Raw genomic sequence first — 22,450 nt, forward strand, 5'->3', positions numbered from 1 at the left:
AAAGAAAATTGAAAATGTAAATGTCATCTATGTCATACTCTGTTGAAAACAAATAACCCAAATCTCACCATGCAGAGCCCTTGGGTAATACTAGGCTATGATTCTATAGAACAGACCAGTACTATGAAGAAACACTGATGTCATGAAGGGAAAGAAAGGCGAAAGAGCTAGTCTTGAGTAAAGGAGATTAAAGAGATGTACTGATTATTCCCATTTTCAGATCTTGGTTTAAATTCTGCATCAAAGAAGGGAAAAATACCATAAAGAATATTATTGAGAAAATGGCAATGTGAATCTGGGTTGTTTGTTAGATAATAGCATTTTAACAGTATGAAATTTTCTGATTTTGACACCTGAGCTCTGATCATGTGGGTTCTCGGGAGAGGCTGTGGTTTGGAGAGGTTTGTGTTGCATAGGCTTAAGTGCTGGAACCTTGCTTGACAGTATGGAGGTGAGGCGCTGGGACTATGCTGGTGTGGTGGTAAGACTATGGTGGTGTGGCGGTGAGACTATGGAGGTGTGGTGGTGGGACTATGGTAGTGTGGCAGTGTAACTGTTGTGGTGTAGTGGTGGGACTGTTAAAAGATGGGGTCAAGAAGGTCATTGGGTCATGAAGTGTGGCTTTGTAGAATGAGTTATTGTAAGAGAGCACATCTGAGCTCCGAAGTTCTTTAGCTTCCCGTTAAACTGTGTGCTGTATCCTTCTTATGCACTTTCACACTAAGGCCATACAGAAGAGTCCACCCGCCAGTTTGGGACTTTCAACCTGCACTAAAAGCTAAACAAACCTCTTTTGCTTATATAGTATTCAGTGCCGAGTATTGTTGTTAGAGTAACAGAAAACAGGCATACAAAAAGCAAAAGGTTATTTGCTAAATGGGAGTGAAGAGTAACTGTGATTTTACAGTAATGTTTTCTGGCGGTTTTTCTGAGTGTTTGAAATTATTTCAATCTAAGTTGAGTAAATCTTTTTGCAAGAGTGATTTAAATACAATAGCACTTCGGAAGACTGACAGACTTTACAAGCATGCAAATAACTGTTAAAGGCACATTTATTGTAAAGGGACACATGGGATGCTGAGGAAGCTCTAGGCGAATGTGTAAAGATTGGAAGAATTCCCAAGTGAATGTGTACTGTTGACATGGGTACAGTCATGTCAACAACTCCAATGCCTCAGACCCAGGCAAATGACAAGTCTTCCTTCAGGGTGGGGCTCTGAGGGATGACAAAGCTCTCCTCTGATTCAATGGTGAATGACTGACCAGTTTGCAAACACAAGCAACTGCAGCTTCCTCCTCCCAGAGGACCACACCTGAGACTGCTGGTGTACAGAAACCTCCCACTGAGATGAGCTTTACCCCTCATGCTGCACTGTACATAATACCTTGCTAAGGTTCTGGATCCTTGTTGCTTAGTTGGTGCACCGGTAGAATGAGCACGACTTTTCTGTCCTTGTGTCTGTGTCTGTTTTTTCTTTATTCTTTCACTGCCTTAGTCAATTTTCTAGGACCAAGCACTGCAGCTTGTAGCAGGGACAGATGTTGATGGTTTGCATTTAGACTAGGAAGAAATCACATATAATCCCTTAGATTCACTTAAGACACCATTATAACAGAATTGGCATGTTGTTGGCCTTTGAAAATGGGCCTCTGATTTTCTCCTTGGTATGGTTGGGGAATGATGTATTCCCCAAAAGACTAATATGTTGAAGGAAGACTTGGCCTCCTGCCGTTGTGTTCAGACACTAACAGGATACTGGATCCTGGGGACCTGAGTTAATGAATGATTCAATTCGTTGGTGGTGGACTCTTTGATGGAATCACTGAAAAGTGCTACAAATTAGAAGGTGAGGTTTAGTTGGAGGAAATGGGTCACTAGAGGTCTCTCTCTCTCTCTCTCTCTCTCTCTCTCTCTCTCTCTCTCTCTCTCTTTGGTTTTTTTGAGACAGGGTTTCTCTGAAGCTTTGGAGCTTGTCCTGGAACTTGTAGACCAGGCTGGCCTCAAACTCACAGAGATCCGCCTGCCTCTGCCTCCTGAGTACTGGGATTAAAAGTGTGTGCCACCACTGCCTGGCCAGAGGTCTCTTTAAAGGATGCATGTTGTCCTTAGTTTCTCTCTGTCCCACACTCCTTTTCTCTTAGGTTGCCCTTTTGCCCAGGTTCTGCCTCATCATAGGTCTGAAAGTGAGGAGCCAGTTCCACAGAAACTGAAAACTCTGAAACTGTGAGCTAAAAGGAATCCTTCCTCACTTTACATTGATTACATACCTTGGATATGTTGGCTGCACTTTCAGAAAGTGCCTAACAGACTGGGATGTGTTTGTGTGGTTAATTTAACAGCAGCATACTGAGTTTGCTCTGTATGCTGTATGAGCAGCATACAGAGAAGAATGCTGATTTCCCTGTTTGAAAGTTTATACTTTATAATTTTTTGAGGTGAACATATGAATATATTGTTGGAAAAATCTTTCCGCTTCATCCAAAAAGCAACTATCCTCTACAGTCCTAATACCACTTGTCAGAATTCCTTCTCTGAGGACAGTAAACAACATCTACATTCTCCATATAAGGCACCAAAGAGACAAACCAAAAAAGGGTGTCTTGATAGGTCACCTTGGGGAGTTTCTTGGGCTTACTTACAGAGGTTAGTAACAGGAATAGTGGTTAGTGACAAAAGTATGGATAATCCCAAAACTGCCCCATCAGAGTCTTTACCTAATATAGATGTTGTCTCCCCTAAAACTGCATGGATTGAACTCCCCATCCCTCTAGTACCTTCTTGACCCTTTGAAGCTAAGTGCAATTGGGCAGAATTGGATTCAAAGGATAGGAGGGCATGGCTGAAATGGGCCCCTCTTCCTTCTTTGAGAGATTTACACAGGCCTGCTCCTTATGAATCTTGCAAGCTGGGACAACAGGTCTGATAAAGACAGGGGCTGCTTGGGGGGGGCATTGCTTTTGTTTTTCCAGAGAACTCAGTTCTACACCAGAAGTGCTAAAGAGAGCAAACAAAAGCTGAGTGCAGTTATGTAACAGCACACTTCAGAAAAAAGGGTCATAAATGTTGTAATAAGAGCTTTGGCAAATAGGTCTTTCACTTCCTTGGTTAGAGTAACCCCAAGATATTTTATGCTATTTGTGGCTATCATGAAAGGTGATGTTTCTCTGATTTCCCTGTCTGCTTCTTTATCCTTTGTGTATAGGAGGGCCACTGATTTTTTGGAGTTGATCTTGTATCCTCTCATGTTACTAAAGGTGTTTATCAGCTGTAGGAGTTCTTTGGTAGAGTTTTTGGGGTCACTTATGTAAACTATCATATCGTCAGCAAATAACGAAAGTTTAACTTCATACTTTCCAATACGAATCCCCTTGATCTCCTTATGTTGTCTTATTGCTATTGCTAGAACTTCAAGCACTATATTGAAGAGGTATGGAGAGAGTGGACAGCCTTGTCGCGTTCCTGATTTTAGTGGAAAGGCTTTGAGTTTCTCTCCATTCAGTTTGATGTTAGCTGTCGGCTTGCTGTATATTGCTTTTATTATATTTAGATATGATCCTTGTATTCCCCATCTCTCCAACACTTTTATCATAAATGGGTGCTGAATTTTGTCAAATGCTTTTTCAGCATCTAGTGAGATGATCATATGGTTTTTTTCTTTCAGTTTATTTATATGATGGATTGCATTGATAGATTTGCGTATGTTGAACCAGCCCTGCATCTCTGGATTGAAGCCGACTTGATCATAATGGATAATTTTTCTAATGTGTTCTTGGATTTTCGACAAGGGAGCTAAAGGTATACAATGGAAGAAGGAAAGCATCTTTAACAAATGGTGCTGGCATAACTGGATGTCAACCTGTAAAAAAATGAAAGTCTTGGGAATTCCACTCTTGGGAATATACCCTAGAGATTCCCTAACATACTACAAAAGCATTTGTTCAACTATGTTCATAGCAGCACTATTTGTAATAGCCAGAACCTGGAAACAGCCTAGGTGCCCCTCAATAGAAGAATGGTTAAAAAAGGTGTGGAACATATACACATTAGAGTTTTACCCAGCGGTAAAAAACAATGACATCTTGAATTTTGCATGCAAATGGATGGAAATAGAAAACGTTTTACTGAGTGAGGTAAGCCAGACCCAAAAAGAGGAACACATCCATATCTATCACCATGCACAAAAATCAAGTCCAAATGGATTAAAGACATCAACATTAATCCGTCCACTTTGAACCTGATAGAAGAGAAAGTGGGAAGTAGTCTACAAGATATAGGCACAGGAGGCCTCTTCCTAAGTAGGACCCCAGTAGCACAGACAATAAGAGAAACAATGAAAAAAATGGGATCTACTGAAACTGAGAAGCTTCTGTAAAGCAAAGGACACTGTCAGTAAGACAAAAAGGCTACCTTCTGACTGGGAGAAGATCTTCACCAACCCCTCATCAGACAAAGGTCTGATCTCCAAAATATACAAAGAACTCAAGAAACTAGACACTAAAACTCTAATTAACCCAATTAAAAAATGGGGTACTGAACTTAACAGAGAATTCACAACAGATGAACTTCGAATGGCCAGAAGACACTTAAGGTCATGCTCAACCTCCTTAGCGATCAGGGAAATGCAAATCAAAACCATTTTGAGATACCATCTTACAACTGTCAGAATAGCTAAAGTCAAAAACACCAATGATAGCCTATGCTGGAGAGGATGTGGGGTGAGGGGAACACTCATCCATTGTTGGTGGGAATGCAAACTCGTGCAGCCACTGTGGAAATCAGTGTGGCGGTTTCTCAGGAAACTGGGAGTCAACCTCCCTCAGGACCCAGCAATTCCACTCTTGGGAATATACCCTAGAGATTCCCTAACATACTACAAAAGCATTTGTTCAACTATGTTCATAGCAGCACTATTTGTAATAGCCAGAACCTGGAAACAGCCTAGGTGCCCCTCAATAGAAGAATGGTTAAAAAAGGTGTGGAACATATACACATTAGAGTTTTACCCAGCGGTAAAAAACAATGACATCTTGAATTTTGCATGCAAATGGATGGAAATAGAAAACGTTTTACTGAGTGAGGTAAGCCAGACCCAAAAAGAGGAACACGGTATGTATTCACTCATAAGTGGATTCTAACCATAATTTAAAGGTCTTTGAGCCTATTATTCGTGATCCTAGAGAAGCTAAATAAGAAGATGAACCTGATGAAGATTATTTAGCTATCCGCCAGGAGGTAGGAAATAGACAAGAGTCCCAGGTAACCTCGGGTGCATGGGGGGGTGGGAGGGTTGATGGAAGGGGAGAGGGTTAGAGAGAAGGGAGTAGGGGAGGAATGAGGAAAGCTCGGTGGCCTGGGATGGGGGGGGAGGAAGGATGAATTTGGGATCAGGGAAGAATATATTTCAACTAAGGGAGTCATTTTAGGGTTTACAGGAGACTTGATTATATATGGGATCCCAGGTCCAAGGAGAGATCCCCCAGGTTGTTCTCTGGACAGAGGAGAGGGTGCCTGAATCGGCCGTGGCACATAACCATTCTGATGTATATTTTGCTTATCACCATAGATCCTTCATCTGGCGATGGATGGCGATACAGACGGAGACCCACATTGGAGCACCGGACTGAGCCCCCCAAGGTCCAAATGAGGAGCAGAAGGAGGAAGAACATGAAAAACGAAATCAGGACTGCGAGGGATGCTTTCACCCACTGATACAAGGGAACGGATCTAATGAGAGTTTACCAAGGCCAGTTGGACTGGGACTGAACGAGGACGTGATCTAACCAGATTCTCGGAATTTGGCCGGATTCTCTGAATGTGGCTGGCCCGAAGTCTTTCTGAAAAGCCATTGACTATGATACTGGGACCTGTTTCCTCTGCATATACTGGATTTTGGGGATCCAGTCTGTTTGGATACTCACCTTCCTGGACCTGGAGGGAGGGGGGAAGAACTTGAACTTCCCACAGGCCCTAAGGGACGAAGAGGGAGGAAGAGAGGGAGTGGGGGGAGTGGGAGGGTGTTGGGAAGAGGGGCGGAAATGGAAACTTTTATAATTTAATAAAATTTACTTTCAAAAAAAAGAGCTTTGGGAATTTGCTGTATTTAATATAAATGAATCTGTGTAGGTAAATTTGTTGGCATGAAGAATTGGTACCTAATGAAGAGAAACAATGGCATTGGTTACTAGTCGGTGATCCCCACAGTCTTACAGTAAAACAAACCACCTCAAAATCCAACAGCTTAAAACAACATCTATTTATTTTCATTCTCACATCTGTAAGATGGCTGGAGGTCAGTGCATACACACTGGGCTCAGCTAGGATTGGCTTCAAGCCCAGTTTGGATACAGGTCTGCTATACAAGTTGTTATCCTCCTTGGACCAGTGAACTCATCCCAGCATGTAATGCCGCGGCAATGATAAGCCCATGAAACAAAACACAGCTGTGCAAACACCTTTGAGACCCTACTTGCCTCCCATTTACTAATCTCCCTCTGGTCAAAGAAAATCACATGGCTGAACAGATGTCTAGAGTAGAGAAAGAGACTCAATCTTCAGAAGAAAGCGCTGGCAGCCAATAAAAAGAAGATGCTATTTGAATTTTACTGGATTACAGGAACCAACTTGTTGTGTCTAGATTATGACCCCCAGAGAGAGAGAGACCACCAGAGAGGCCCAGACTGTAATAAGCAAGGTTTAATTAGCATAATACAAACATGTTTGGAATCCATCTCTAACTCTGCTGCAGTGAGGTAGAGAGGAGTTGAGCTCCCTCTGCGGCTTTAGTCTTTTAAAGATGTAACTACAAAGAGGCCTTTTGAAGTTGTTTTGGCATGGGTGCAAGGTCTTTTCCTCTATCTCATCCTGTTGTGCCAGATAGTTTTTTGTTCTTAGAGCAAGGCCACCCTGTTTCTGAGTCAGGCCATCTTTATCAGCCTGTATCAGGTGGCTGGGAGTAATTTCTGGGGTGGAGAGGGGAGGTCACTATCTTTCTGGGAAAACATTCTGCTAGGAAATTTTTTCTTACCCCTTTAAAAATAAGGGATGAGGGTCTTACACAGCTCAATTAATAGACTCCTTTGATTTCTAAGTCTTAATTTATTTATTCGAATGTGCTTATTCCATGGCTAGGCAGTTTCTCTACTTATATTCAAGATTTTAAATTTATGACAGGTTATAACATAATTGTCCTAATAACTTCCTTTGGCTTTGCTCATTTAGGTTAACGTTTTAGATTTTTTTTAAAGTAATTTTATTAAATTATAAAAGTTTCCATTTACGCCCCTCTTCCCAACACCCTCCCACTCCCCCCCTCCCTCTCCTCCTCCCTCTTTGTCCCTAAGGGCAGTCAGGGTTTCAAGCCCTGTGGGAAGTTCAAGTTCCTCCCCCCTCCCTCCAGGTTCAGGAAGGTGAGTATCCAAACAGACTGGATCCCAAAAATCCAGTATATACAGAGGAAACTAGTCCCAGTGTCATTGTCAATGGCTTCTCAGAAAGACTCCGGGCCAGCCACATTCAGAGAATCCGGCCACATTCAGAGAATCTGGTTGGATCACGTGCTCGTTCAGTCGCAGTCCAACTGCCCTTGGTAAACTCTCATTAGATCCGACCCCTTGTATCAGTGGGTGATAGCATCCCTCGCAGTCCTTTGTCATTTTCTTCGTCCTGCTCCTCATTTGGACCTTGGGGGGCTCAGTCTGGTGCTCCAATGTGGGTCTCCCTCTGTATCGCCATCCATCGCCAGATGAAGGATCTATGGTGATAAGCAAAATATTCATCAGTATGGTTATGGGCCAAGGCCGGTTCAGGCACCCTCTCCTCTGTCCAGAGAACAATCTGGGGATCTCTCCTTGGACCTGGGATCCCATATATAATCAAGTTTCCTATAAACCCTAAAATGACTCCCTTAGTTGAAATATATTCTTCCCTGATCCCATATTCATCCTTCCTCCCTTCCCCCCATCCCGGTAAACCGAGCTTTCTCCATTCCTCCCCTACTCCCTTCTCTCTAACCCTCTCCCCTTCCAACAACCCTCCCACCCCTCCCCCCATGCACCCAAGGTTACCTGGGACTCTTGACTATTTCCTACCTCCTGGCGGATAGCTAAATAATCTTCATCAGGTTCGTCTTCTTATTTAGCTTCTCTAGGATCACGAATAATAGGCTCAAAGACCTTTAAATTATGGTTAGAATCCACTTATGAGTGAATACATACCGTGTTCCTCTTTTTGGGTCTGGCTTACCTCACTCAGTAAAGCGTTTTCTATGTCCATCCATTTGGACATAGAAATTGTCCAAAATTTCTATGTCATTATTCATATGACATATGAATTCAAGATGTCATTATTTTTTACCGCTGAGTAAAACTCTAATGTGTATATGTTCCACACCTTTTTTAACCATTCTACTATTGAGGGGCACCTAGGCTGTTTCCAGGTTCTGGCTATTACAAATAGTGCTGCTATGAACATAGTTGAACAAATGCTTTTGTAGTATGTTAGGGAATCTCTAGGGTATATTCCCAAGAGTGGAATTGCTGGGTCCTGAGGGAGGTTGACTCCCAGTTTCCTGAGAAACCGCCACACTGATTTCCACAGTGGCTGCACGAGTTTGCATTCCCACCAACAATGGATGAGTGTTCCCCTCATTCCACATTCTCTCCAGCATAGGCTATCATTGGTGTTTTTGACTTTAGCTATTCTGACAGGAGTAAGATGGTATCTCAACGTGGTTTTGATTTGCATTTCCCTGATCGCTAAGGAGGTTGAGCATGACCTTAAGTGTCTTCTGGCCATTCGAAGTTCATCTGTTGTGAATTCTCTGTTCAGTTCAGTACCCCATTTTTTAATTGGGTTAATTAGAGTTTTAGTGCCTAGTTTCTTGAGTTCTTTGTATATTTTGGAGATCAGACCTTTGTCTGATGAGGGGTTGGTGAAGATCTTCTTCCAGTCAGAAGGCAGCCTTTTTGTCTTACTGACAGTGTCCTTTGCTTTACAGAAGCATCTCAGTTTCAGCAGGTCCCATTTATTCATTGTTTCTCTTATTGTCTTTGCAGCTGGGGTCCTGCTTAGGAAGCGGCCTCCTGTGCCTATATCTTGTAGACTACTTCCCACTTTCTCTTCTATCAGGTTCAAAGTGGATGGATTAATGTTGATGTCTTTAATCCATTTGGACCTGAGTTTTGTGCATGGTGATAGGTATGGATCTACTTTCATCCTTCTACAGGTTGACATCCAGTTATGCCAGCACCATTTGTTAAAGATGCTTTCCTTCTTCCATTGTATACCTTTAGCTCCCTTGTCGAAAATTAGGTGCTCATAGGTTTGTGGGTTAATATCCGGGTCTTCTATTCGATTCCAAAGGTCGATTTCTCTGTTCTTATGCCAATACCAAGCTGTTTTCAATACTGTAGCTCTGTAATAGAGTTTGAAGTCAGGGATGGTAATGCCTCCTAAGTTCCTTTATTGTATAAGATTGTTTTGGCTATCCTGGGTTTTTTGTTTTGCCATATAAACTTGATTATTGTTTTCTCAAGGTCTGTGAAGAAGTTTGATGGGATTTTGATGGGGATTGCATTGAATCTATAGATTGCTTTTGGTAGAATTGCCATTTTTACTATGTTGATTCTCTTAATCCAAGAGCAGGGGAGGTCTTTCCATTTTCTGGGATCCTCCTCAATTTCTTTCTTCAAAGACTTAAAGTTCTTGTCAAATAGGTTTTTCACTTCCTTGGTTAGAGTAACCCCAAGATATTTTATGCTATTTGTGGCTATCATGAAAGGTGAGGTTTCTCTGATTTCCCTCTCTGCTTCTTTATCCTTTGTGTATAGGAGGGCAACTGATTTTTTGGAGTTGATCTTGTATCCCGACACATTACTAAAGGTGTTTATCAGCTGTAGGAGTTCTTTGGTAGAGTTTATGGGGTCGCTTAAGTAGATCAAGATCTCAAATAAGGAGATAAGAAAAGACATACTAAGGAAGTAGGAAAGCCCCAGGCCTTTGAGGAAGACTTAACAGTCTCAAGCCTGAACATGCACAGAGTGCAGAGAGCTTGGAAATAAAAGCTACAAACCATACTGGGATAAAGCAAAATGAATGACTTAAATTTGTTTGCTTGCTTTTTTGTTTGTTTTTGTTTCAAGACAGAATCTTTCTGACCTTAAACACACTACCTTCTTGCCCCAGTCTCTTGAATGCCAGGATTATAGGAGTTTGCTACCATGTCCAGCCCAAATGAATTAAGTTTTAGAGCAAAAAAATAAGCATTTATCATGTTCTTGCCCAAGGCAAAAATGGAGAAATGAGTTCAAGTTCTACCTTGGGCAACTGGCCTACTTGGGCATTACTTAGCAGCTCTGTCCTGGTGTTCTTGTTAGCAAATGGGGATAATTTTCACTCTACAGAACTATCAGCTGGATTTAAAGGAGTAATCTTTAAAATTGCTAAATTGTGCCCAGTAAGAAGCCAGAGATTTAATCCAATCAGAATGTCACTACTCAAATATTTTATCTCTTAGATTTATTTTATTTTAAATGCATGCGTGCCTGTGTGTGGGTATGTGCACATGAATGCTGATACCCAAGGAGTACAGAAAGAGGAAATGAGACACACGGGAGCTAAAGTTACCGGCTTTGTGAGGCATCCGATGTGGGTGCTGGGAATGGATCTTGAGTCTGCTAGAAGAGTAGAACACACTCAACCACCGAGCCTTCTGTCTGGCCCTACTCAAATTATTTTTTAAAACTGAGATTTGTATGTGTCTTCATTTTAATTGCTCAAGAGTTAACTGTGACTTTTGACATTGAAATACTCTCCAGATTTATCTTCAACTTATTTATCAAAGAAGGGTGATATTAGACTATTTTGACAAATTAAATCACCATTTATGATGCAAATGTACTGTTATTTTAGATATTAAAAAGCACACATCATTATTTTGGAGGCAAAAATAACAATATAAAAGTTCCTAGAATGCTTGAGCAATAAGTTTATCAATATTGGAATCAATATAAGAACTATAAAAGAGACTACCTGAAGAATGCTAGAACTTATTAGAAATTTCCATTGGATTTAAAAAACACACACACACACATGTACTTTTATAGTCTTATCTCATCTGAAAAATAAACTCCACTTAAATCAGAAACATTTCACTTTAAGTTTAAAAAGATGATATCATTTCTCTGACACCACATTTGGTTGAAAATCACATTCTATTTCCTGGCAGAAAGAGGAATTTATTACAACAGAATTATTTTCTTTTTGTCATTTGACGCATGAGACAAAATAGACTTTAAGATGGTTACCAAGAAATTTCCAGGGGCTGGAGAGATGGCTCTGCAAATAAAATACTTGTTGCTCTTCCACAGGACCAGAGTTTGGTTGCCAGCACCCATGTTGGGTGAATCACAATCCCCTATAACTCCACCTTCAAAGAATCTAATGCCCTCTTCTGGCCTCTATTCCTCCCTTCCTCCCTCTCCCCTCCCTCCATAATCTCTATCTCTATCATGTGCACATACACACCAAAAAAAAAAAAAAAATTCAAAAATTCCAGAGGTGCTCTAAATTAAAATATGTGATACAGTGAAATTATAAAAGAAAATACATGGCATAACATCATAACCATTCAGTGAATGTAGGCAAGAAAACATGACTTGTCAATCAGAATAGAAAAAAGTTAAAATTTTCTAAGTATATTACTGTGTGTGTGTGTGTGTGTGTGTGTGTGTGTGTGTGTGTGTGTGTATGTGTGTGTGTGTGTTGGGATGGACATTGAGGCAGGGTCTCATTATGTAGCTTAGGCTGGCCTGGAACTCACTCTGTAGCCCAGGCTGGCCTAAAACTTCAATGGTTTCAGTCTCCCAAGTGCTGGGATTCCTCATGTGTGCCATCACGCCTGGCTCTAGATATTTTTCCGTTCTTATTTTAATTTGTTGCATTATCCATTAATTTATATACTTAGTGAATTTTTTTCATGCAATCCATCAAAAGAGTTGATTCTTAAATGGAAAACAGACTAGTAAACATAATTTACTGTGCTTTATTATGATATTTTCTCATATATATGAGAAGCTATCCTAAGATCCTACTTACCAGGACTTCTACTGTATAAAAGACTATACCTCTGAACTGTGATCCAAACTAAAACCCTTTTCCCTTAATATGCTTTTGCCTGGGTATTTTATTGATTTATTAATAGGAGGAGTAACTAAGACAGATATACTTATATTTAAATATAGATCCAGAAACATATTTGTCTGAATCTGTTCTATTTACTTAGCATGATTGTGGTGATTTAAATGAAAAATGTCCTCCATTGACTCAGTTATTTAAGCATTTGGTACCAAGTTGGTTGTGATGATATTTTGTTTGTGTTTTAACAAATAAAGCTTGCCTGAACATCAGAGAAGCAGAACAGCCAACCACTAGTTCTTACCTCTACAAAATCCTCAGACTGAATACAGTATCCTGTCTCTACAAGTTCTCACTCTGAATGCCATCTCTACGAAATTACCTCAGACTTAAACCTGAACTCCCATCTCCCCTTCCACCTTATATTTCTATCTCTGCTCAGCCATGTCATTTTCTGTCTCCACTTCCCTAATGCTGGGATTAAGGGTGTAAGCCATCCCCCCTTGGCTCTGTTTCTCTTTCAGACTGATTCAATCTTTTTTTTATTTTTTTATTTTTTATTTTATTTCTTTGCTTTTTACCCTCTAGTCCTGCCTTTCTTGCTCACGTTCTCCCTCCTTCTGCTTCTCATTTGGACCTAGGGAGTTAAGTCCAGTGTTCCAATGTGTGTCTCTATCTCTATCTCCATCCATCGCCCGATGAAGGATCTATGGTGATATACAAAAGAATCATCAGTATGGTTATGGACCAGGGCCAGTTAAGGTACGCTCTTCTCTGCTGCCCAGGAAACAATCTGGGGACCTCTCCTTGGGCCTGGGAACCCCTCCAGAATCAAGACTCTTGCAAACCCTAAAATGGATCCCTTAGTTGAGATATATATACTTCCCTAGTCTCATATCCATCTTTCCACCCCCCTCCCATTCCCCCAAGCCATCCCCAATCCTCCCCCTCTCCCTTCTCTCTAACCATCTCCCCTTACTTCCACCCCACCCCCCACCCCCCGCACCCAAGTTTGCCTGGCAATCTTGTCTACTTCCAATATCCAAGAGGATAACTCTAAGATTTTCTTCAGGTTCACCTTCTTATTTAGCTTCTCTAGGACCACAAATTATAGGCTCAAAGACCTTTAATTATGGCTAGAATCCACTTATGAGTGAGTACATACCATTTTCCTCTTTTTGGGTCTGGGTTACCTCACTCAGTAAAGCGTTTTCTATTTCCATCCATTTGCATGCAAAATTCAAGATGTCATTGTTTTTTACCGCTGAGTAAAACTCTAATGCTTATATGTTCCACAGCTGTTTTAACCATTCTTCTTTTGAGGGGCACCTAGGTTGATTCCAGGTTCTGGCTATTACAAATAGTGCTGCTATGAACATAGTTGAACAAATGCTTTTGTAGTATGATAGGGCATCTCTTGGGTATATTCCCAAGAGTGGAATTGCTGAGTTCCGAGGGAGGTTGACTCCCAGTTTCCTGAGAAACCACCACACTGATTTCCACAGTGGCTGCACAAGTTTGTATTCCTACCAACAATGGATGAGTGTTCCCCTCATTCCACATCCTCTCCAGCATAGGCTATCATTGGTGTTTTTGAGTTTGGCTATTTTGTAGAAGAATGAAAATAGATCCATATCTATCACCATGCACAAAACTCAGGTCCAAATGGATTAAAGACATCAACATTAATCCGACCACTTTGAACCTGATAGAAGAGAAAGTGGGAAGTAGTCTACAAGATATAGGCACAGGAGACCACTTCCTAAGCAGAACCCCAGGAACGCAGACAATAAGAGAATCAGTGAATAAATGGGACCTACTGAAACTGAGAAGCTTCTGTAAAGCAAAGGACACTGTCAGTAAGACAAAAAGGCTACCTTCCGACTGGGAGAAGATCTTCACAAACCCCTCATCAGACAAAGGTCTGATCTCCAAAATATACAAAGAACTCAAGAAACTAGACATTAAAACTCTAATTAACCCAATTAAAAAATGGGGTACTGAACTGAACAAAGAATTCACAACAGATGAACTTCGAATGGCCAGAAGACACTTAAGGTCATGCTCAACCTCCTTAGCGATCAGGGCAATGCATATCAAAACAACTTTGAGATATCATCAGACTGATTCAATCTTGTGTGGCCCAGGATGAACTTGAACTCGCAGAGATCCATCTGCCTCTGTCTCCTGAGTGCTGAGATTAAAGGTGTGTGCCGCCACTGCCTGACCTCTATGGCTAACTAGTGTGGCTAGCTCTGCATTCTGATCCTCAGGCAGGCTTTAATTGTTACAGCACAAACAGAATATCACCGCAGTTGGTGGCACTGTTCAAGGAGGTGCTACAATCTTGCTGCAGGAAATACATTATCAGAGGTGGGCTTTGAGAGTGGATAGCTTCACCCCAATTCCAGTTCTCTCTCGGCTTCATGTTTTCAGTTGAAGATAAGATCTCTCTCAGCTTCCTGTTTCAGCTGCCATGCTTCCCCATCATTTTGAACCCTTCATCTGGAGCTTTAAGTCAAAACCAAACTCCAATAAGTTCGTTTTGGTCATGGAATTTTATCACAGCAACTGAAAATTTAATACAATGATCTCAGTTCCTTTCATATGGATCAGGTGGAAATTCTTAATTTCAGGAGGGGTTGAGAGGAACCTCCATATTGATTTCCATAGTGGCTGTACCAGTTTATATTTTCTCTAACATAGCATATGTTCTTTCTTCTTCACACCCTTGCCAGCATTAGTTGTTACTTGTTTTCTTAATAGTAATTCAAATTGGGTCAAGATAGAGGTTCGATGCAATTTAAATTTGCATTTCTCTGATGCCTAAGAATGTTAAACTTTTTTAAAATGCATATCGATTATTTGCATTTCTCCTGAGAATTGTCTGTTCAGTTCCCTTGGAAGTTTATTGGTGGAATAATTGAGGAATTTGGTGTTTACTTTGTGAAATTCTTTATAAATTCTAGCTATTAATTCTCTCTTAGATGTTGAGTTGGCAAATACTTTCTCCAAATTTTTGTAGGCTGTCTCGTCATTCTGTCTGGTGAGAGTCTTCTTTGCTGTGCAGAAACCTTTTAATTTCATATGTGGAATGTAGATTTAAAGTGTATGTGTGGGAGGGGGAGAAAGGAAGAGAGAGAGGAGGGCTTCCCTAGTGGGAGTTGGAATTTTCTTTCCACTGTGTGGATTTGTTGGCTTGGACATAGTGTGTCAGCTTGGCAGCAGGCAGCTTTATCCACTGAGCCATCTCAATGGCTAGAATTTAGAATTTTCAAAAGAGCTTCTTAGAATAGCTGTCTTCTAGTGAGATGAAATTAGCAGCCTTAGAGATGCTCACAGCATGGAATTTAGTCCTGTTAGAGAGATAACATAAACAGTTGCTTTAAATCACAACTAGGGAAAAAGAAAGCCCTGACTAACTTGAGATAGCACTCAGAGTTTCTGATTCATCTTCTGAGGCTATAATTGGACATATCTAAGGCTACTTGGTATATAGGAGAGGAAGCATTACTCCATCAGATATATGGAGTATATATATGGAGATATTTTATATATACTTTAGCCACAAAAATATCAGCACATTAATTTCTTGTATTGTAAGACTATTCTCAAAAAAAATTCATAGCAATTAGTCCACTAAAATATTTTTAAGTGTATATTGTTTGACTGTCTCAGAACTCTCTCTGTAGACCAGGCTGGCCTCGAACTCACAGAGATCCTCCTGCCTCTGTCTCCCAAGTGCTGGTATTAAAGGCATGTGCCACAATTGCCCAGCTAGCATAAAGCTTTTTTGTATCTTACTATTTTTGTTATCCATGACTACATACATGGAAGACTAAATAATTTCTTCCAAGATCTGTATTAGAACGAAATCATTATTAAAATCTATATGTGAGTTTGAGGCCAGCCTGGGCTACAAGAGCTAGTTCCAGGACAGGCTTCAAAGCTACAGAGAAATCCTGTGTTGAAAAAACCAAAAAAAAAAAAAACCCAAAACAAACTCTATATATCCAATGTTAAATTTCCTAAGATAATGAAACTTACCATATGATTCTAGTGAATATTGTTTTACTGAAAGAAGTAGTATGTTCATAGCAGCATTATTTGTAATAGCCAGAACCTGGAAACAACCCAGATGCTCCTCAATGGAAGAATGGATAGAGAAAGTGTGGAATATATACGCATTAGAGTACTACTCAGTGGTAAAAAACAATGACATCTTACATTTTGCATGCAAATAGATGGAAATAGAAAACACTAACCTGAGTGAGGTAACCCAGACCCCAAAAGATGAATATGGTATGTACTCACTCATTAGTGGATTCTAGACATTAATAAAGGACATCGAGCCTATAATTCTTGAGACAAGCTAAATAGGAAGGTGAACCCAAAGAAAAACATGTCATTATCCTCCTGGATATTGGAAGTAGACAAGATTGTTCGTCAAAAATTGAGAGTTTGGGGGTGGGGTGGGGTGGGGATAAGGGGAGATGGGTAGAGAGAAGGGAGAAGGGGAGCATGGGGAGAGCTTGGGGGAATGGGATGGTTGGGATGGAAGAAGAGGGGATATGGGAGCAGGGAAGAATAGATCTTAATTAAGGGGGCCATTTTAGAGTTGGCAAGAGACCGGACACTAGTGGGGTCCCCAGGTGTCCAAGGAGATGTCCCCAGCTTGTTCCTTGAACAGCTTAGGAGAGGGCACCTGAATTGGCCCTATCCTATAGCCACAATGATTAATATCTTGCATATCATCATAGAACCCTCATCTGGCGATGGATGGAGACAGAAACAGAGACCCACATTGGAGCACTGGACTGAGCTCCCAAGGTCCTTATGAGGAGCAGAAGGAGAGAGAACATGAGCAAGGAAGTCAGGACCGCAAGGGGTGCGCCCACCCACTATGATGGTGGGGCTGATCTAATGGGAACTCACCAAGGCCAGCTGGACTGGGACTGAAGGAGCATGTGATCAAACTGGACTCTCTGAATGTGGCTGACAATGAGGGCTAACTGAGAAGCCAAGGACAATGGCACTGGGTTTTGATTCTACTGCATGTACTGGCTTTGGGGGAACCTAGTCTGTTTGGATGTTCACCTTCCTAGAACTGGATTGGGGAGGGGAGGACCTCAGACTTTCTACAGGGTAGAGAACCCTGACTACTCTTTGGACTGGAAAGGGAGGGGGAGGGGGAATGAAGGGAGGGGCAGGAAAATGGGAGGAGGGAAGGAGTTGAAAATTTTTAATAATAATAATAATAAACCTGAAAAAAATTAAGAAGTTTTTGGTTTTTAAAAACCTAGTTTTATGTGTGTGTGTATTTGTTCTCTACTTGTATTTGTTTTTTATAAAGTGATTTAAGCTCAATTTTTATTTATGTGTATTTGTTTGTATACACGTGAGTATGGTCCCCTTAGAAACCAGAAGAGAGCATAGACGCTCTCTGAAGCTGTAATTTGCAGGTGGTTGTGAGCCAATGGATGTCGGCTGCTGAAAGTCTGGTCTTCTGCAAGAGCAAAAGTGATGTTAACTACTAAACTCTCTCACCAGCCCTAATCAGAAATTGATTAATTAAAATAATTGTAATTGAGAAACTGAGTCTTAACACAATGTATATTGAAAAATATGTCTTTGTCAAGTTTTAGCTAGGTGTTATACGATTTTAGGTAACTGAATTTTAAACCACAATTTGTTTTACAATATCGAGGTAACTGACCTTCTAACTGTTCAGTAACCATACATGGACGCCAAAGCCAATGAAGATATAGGGACTAAAAACACAATTAATGTTTTAAGTCAGCTAGATTCCAGGAGACCATGAATGACAGCACACCTCTTAAAGGGTCCTATAACTCTGCTGAGTCACTTGTCTTCTTGATCAGAGAGGCCATGGAGAACTCAGAGGTCAGACTATAACCAGTGTACATTCTGCATAAGGGACAATGAACACAGAGGGAAATGTCCGTAGTGCTTTCATAGGAAGTGACATGGTCAACAAAACTCTAACACATCCCAGCAGACAATACAACTGATAAAGGGGAACTAAAAGAACCAAGGCCTCCTCCTAAGTTCCTGTCTTAGTTAGGGTTACTATTGCTATGATGAAACACTATAACCAAAAGCAAGTTGAAGAAGAAAAGGCTTACACTCCATATTTTAGTCCAACATTGAGGGAAGTCAGAGCAGGAACTCAAACAAGTCTGGAACCTGGAGGCAGGAGCAAATGCAGAAGCCGTGGAGGAATGCTACTTCCTGGCTTTCTTTCCATGGCTCACTGGGCCTGTTTTCTTATAAAACCCAGGACCACAAGACCAGGGGTAGAACTACCCACAATGGACTGGGCCATCCCACATCAATCATTAATTAAGAAAATCTCCAACAATCTTGCTTACAGTCCAATCTTAGGGAGACATTTTCTCAATTGAAACTTCTTCCTCTCTGATGACTATAGCTTATGTCAAGCTGACATAAAACCAGCCAGCACAGTTCCCAAGAAAAACTTCTAAAGAACCTAAACTAACCTTAATAAAAAAATAACAATGGTTAATTTTTGACTGTATCCATGATTTTAAACACACACACACACACACACACACACACACACACAGAGAGAGAGAGAGAGAGAGAGAGAGAGAGAGAGAGAGAGAGAGAGAAAGAGAGAGAGAGAGAGATACTGGGCCTGGTATGGACTTTTCAAAACTCAAAGCATTTTGCCAGTGGCACACTTCCTTCAACAAGGTCACACCTACTCCAACAAGGCCATACCTCCCAATCCTTCTAATCCTTCTCAAATGGTTCCACTTCCAAGTGACTCAGTATTCAAATATTTGAGCCTAAGGGGGCCAATTTCACTCAAATCACCACACAGACCTTATAGGCATTTTCATTAATTCTTGAGTATGGGTGCTGACATGCCTAGTAGAACAGTCATAACCACATCAGTTATAGTAATGTGTCTTTATACATTCCATTTCTAACCTCATCAATAAAGTAGTGTCATTTTATCTTTTGCTTTTCATTGGTTTAGTTTTGGCACTGTCAGTGCTCAGTGGTTACCTCACACTAGATCCTTTTCAACTCTATTCTGTCATTGAATTAAAATTGCTCTTCTGTGTGTCATCAAACTCTTAATATGACCATCATTTTTTATTAACATATTTAAAAAACAATTCAAGGGATCACAGCACTGGGCACAAACTGCAAAGAATGATGGCCTTGCTGGAAGAAGCATGGCCGCATCTTTCCTGGCTTTCACTCTTTCTGGGGTCATTGTCTGGCACAACCTTGTTACTCGCACTTAAACACTGCATTTTAATCTAGTAAAAATTTTTGTTTTCTAGACTGTATAACAGCTTCAAACTAGATTCTTTATGATGCAGAGATTCCAGCCAACTTCAAGACAAAAGAATCTAAAACCTCCTCTACAACCAATAAATAAAGTAGGGACAGGATTTTGTGGTCTTTCTTAGAGAATACACAAAAGAAACTATGATTGATCATCACCTTTCTGCTCATGCATAAAAAAAATTCTTGAGCCCTGGCTTTCAGAAAGAATATGGCAGAGAAGTAGTTATGTAAAGAGAGAAAGAGAAGAGTTTAACATAAGAAAGACTGCAAAGAAATCCTCCTGCACCTAGTTACATGCAGTAAACAGAACCTGCAATACAAAACATGAGAAAGCAGATGCTATGTTTAAATTTTTTTGAAATTGTCCAAATTGGGTTTCATGGTTAAGTTGATGAGGATGACTTACCAGGTCTTCTCATATGCTATGTTACTGAGCAGTACAGTGTCATGGAACTCATGGTCCAACAGTTTTTAAGTGCAAATCTTTTTTAATTCTCTAGCCCTCTCTCTTTCTCAAGAGTACTTTCCCTTTCTTAATAAACTGTCTCTACTTCTATTATTAACCATGTGTCCTGAGTGAAACCTTTTGTTCTAGGACGTTTCTTACCTGGAAATCCCATTGTGAGCTCCCAGACTTTGATCTACACCTATAATAGCCTATATAGCAAGTCTGAAACCAGCCTGGGTTACGTGAGGTCCTGTGGCAAAATAAAACATCCCAACAGATATTATGAAATTCATTCACTGTAACTACCACTAAAACAATAATGGAGCCAGAGATATGGTTCACTGGATAAGAGTGCTTACTGTGTAAGCATGAAAACCTGAGTTAAAATCATAACATCCATGTCACAAACATGTGGTTATGTGTACCTGTACCAAGTCTTCTGGGTGACAGAGACAGGAAAGTTATACACAGATCACAGAACATGAATTTTCAGATATTAAAACAGATTTTATTACTAGCTCAGTTTCAGTTAGAGACCTCATCTCAAAGAGAAAAGCAGAGAGTGATAGACAGTACAACTTGCCTCCTCCAAAAGTACTCATACAGGTATACACATCTGCACACACATACCACATATACATACACAAAATAAATGATATAGAACAGCACAAGAAACTCTTCAGTATTCATTTATAACTACTAATACATTATTTTTATAAATTTTTAATTTCTTAATAATCTTATACATCATTGCTACATTTACATCCTTTCTACCATTCCCTCTCCCATCTACTAGATTATTTTTTAACCTTCCATTGAAGGACTTAGTAGCCAAACATGATGAATTTATATTTTAATTAAAAAACAGTACATATATCACAAAAATTAACATGTCATCTTTTCTTCAACCACAAATAGAGAAAAATATATTTTCTATATCTGTGTTAAATCATAGTTGCCATCACATTACAGAAAGAGCAAGAAGTTTTTAAGTTTGATGAAGGCTGTCTTGCTTGCCTCATGTTGAGTTAGGGTATTTAGATGCTCATAGTCATACAAAACTTACATGGTGTCAGAGGCCTCTGGATTCCTATCCTGTGAGTTATAAGAATGCAATACTTAGAACATAGAAGGTGAATTTTCAAAGGAGGTTTTATTATAGATTCATGAGTGAAGGATTAAAAGAAAGTGTTAAGGCAGGTGTGTATAGCAGAGATGGGTCTCCAGAAATGGTATATCAATGAGGCTTCCCAACTTGGAGTTTACAAAACTTTACTGAATGATGGCACAAAGGAAGCCCAGTTGGCCTTTTTGTCAGGTATCTGTTACTCTCAGTTGGGACCATGTCCCCATGCATTCTTTCCAGCCAGAGGTATGCCTTTAGGGGAAGAGAGAGAAAATGAGGAAACAGACTTCTAACTTTCCTCTCTTCTGTCCAGGGAAGATTTTGGCTTAAACAGTTTTGGAATCTCTGGTCCCCAATAAACATAGAACTGCCCACAGAAAAAGGGCATTTTGGACTTTTAGCAGAGGAAAAGCTGTTCACATTTGAGGTCTCTACCTAAAACTACTTGGACAATTTCTATCTTCTGTAGACAAAGGTATCTGTCCTGCCCAGTCCCACAGCCATTCCGTCACAAAGAAACACACGAAGGTCTACATTAATTATAAACTGGTTGGTCTATTAGCTCAGGCTTATTAACTAGCTCTTACACTTAATTCTTACCCATAATTCTTTACCATTAATTACCCATAATTCTTAAATATGTTTAGTCAGTGGCTTAGTACATTTTCTCAGTGAGGCATTCTCATCTTGCTTCCTCTGTGTCTGGTTGGTGACTGCAACTCTGCTTTTCTTCTTCCCAGAATTATTTTAGTCTTGTTGTCCCATCTATACTTCCTGCCTGGCTACTGGTCAATCGGCATTTTATTAAACCAATATGACTGATGAATCTTTATAATGTACAAGCGCTTTATCCCACAAAATTCTGCCCACAGAAAAAGGCATTTCTGGCTTTTAGCAGAGGAAAACCTGTTCACATTTGGGTTTTCTACTCTAAAACTACTTGGATAATTTTTATCTCTTATTCTCGTCAATAAGTTTCAGACTCAAGCTAGTATCAGTTTTTTTCCTCAGGATTATACAAAGCCTTAGTTGGGATGAGGGGATAGGGATGTTGTGAGGCCTGGAGGTCATGGTTCCACACATTGGTAGTGTCTAAACCAGTGATTCTCAACTTACGGATCACTTAAGACCAATGGAAAACACAGATATTTACATCATGATTAATAAATGTAACAAAATTACATTTATGAAGTAGCAATGAAAATGATATTATAGCTGAGGTCACCACAACATGAGGAACTGTATTGAAGGGTTGTAACATTAGGAATATTGAGAACCATTGTTCTAAATAATTCGGATTCAGCCTCCTTCTGCAGTGTTGCTGGTAGTGTGCACTATCTAAGTAGGCTAGCCAGCTTAGGGAATGAGACACTATGTATGGCTAATAAAGGCGGAT

The sequence above is a fragment of the Myodes glareolus genome, chromosome X (assembly GCF_982192425.1).
Source record: "Myodes glareolus chromosome X, mMyoGla1.1, whole genome shotgun sequence".
Taxonomy (NCBI): Eukaryota; Metazoa; Chordata; class Mammalia; order Rodentia; family Cricetidae; genus Myodes; species Myodes glareolus.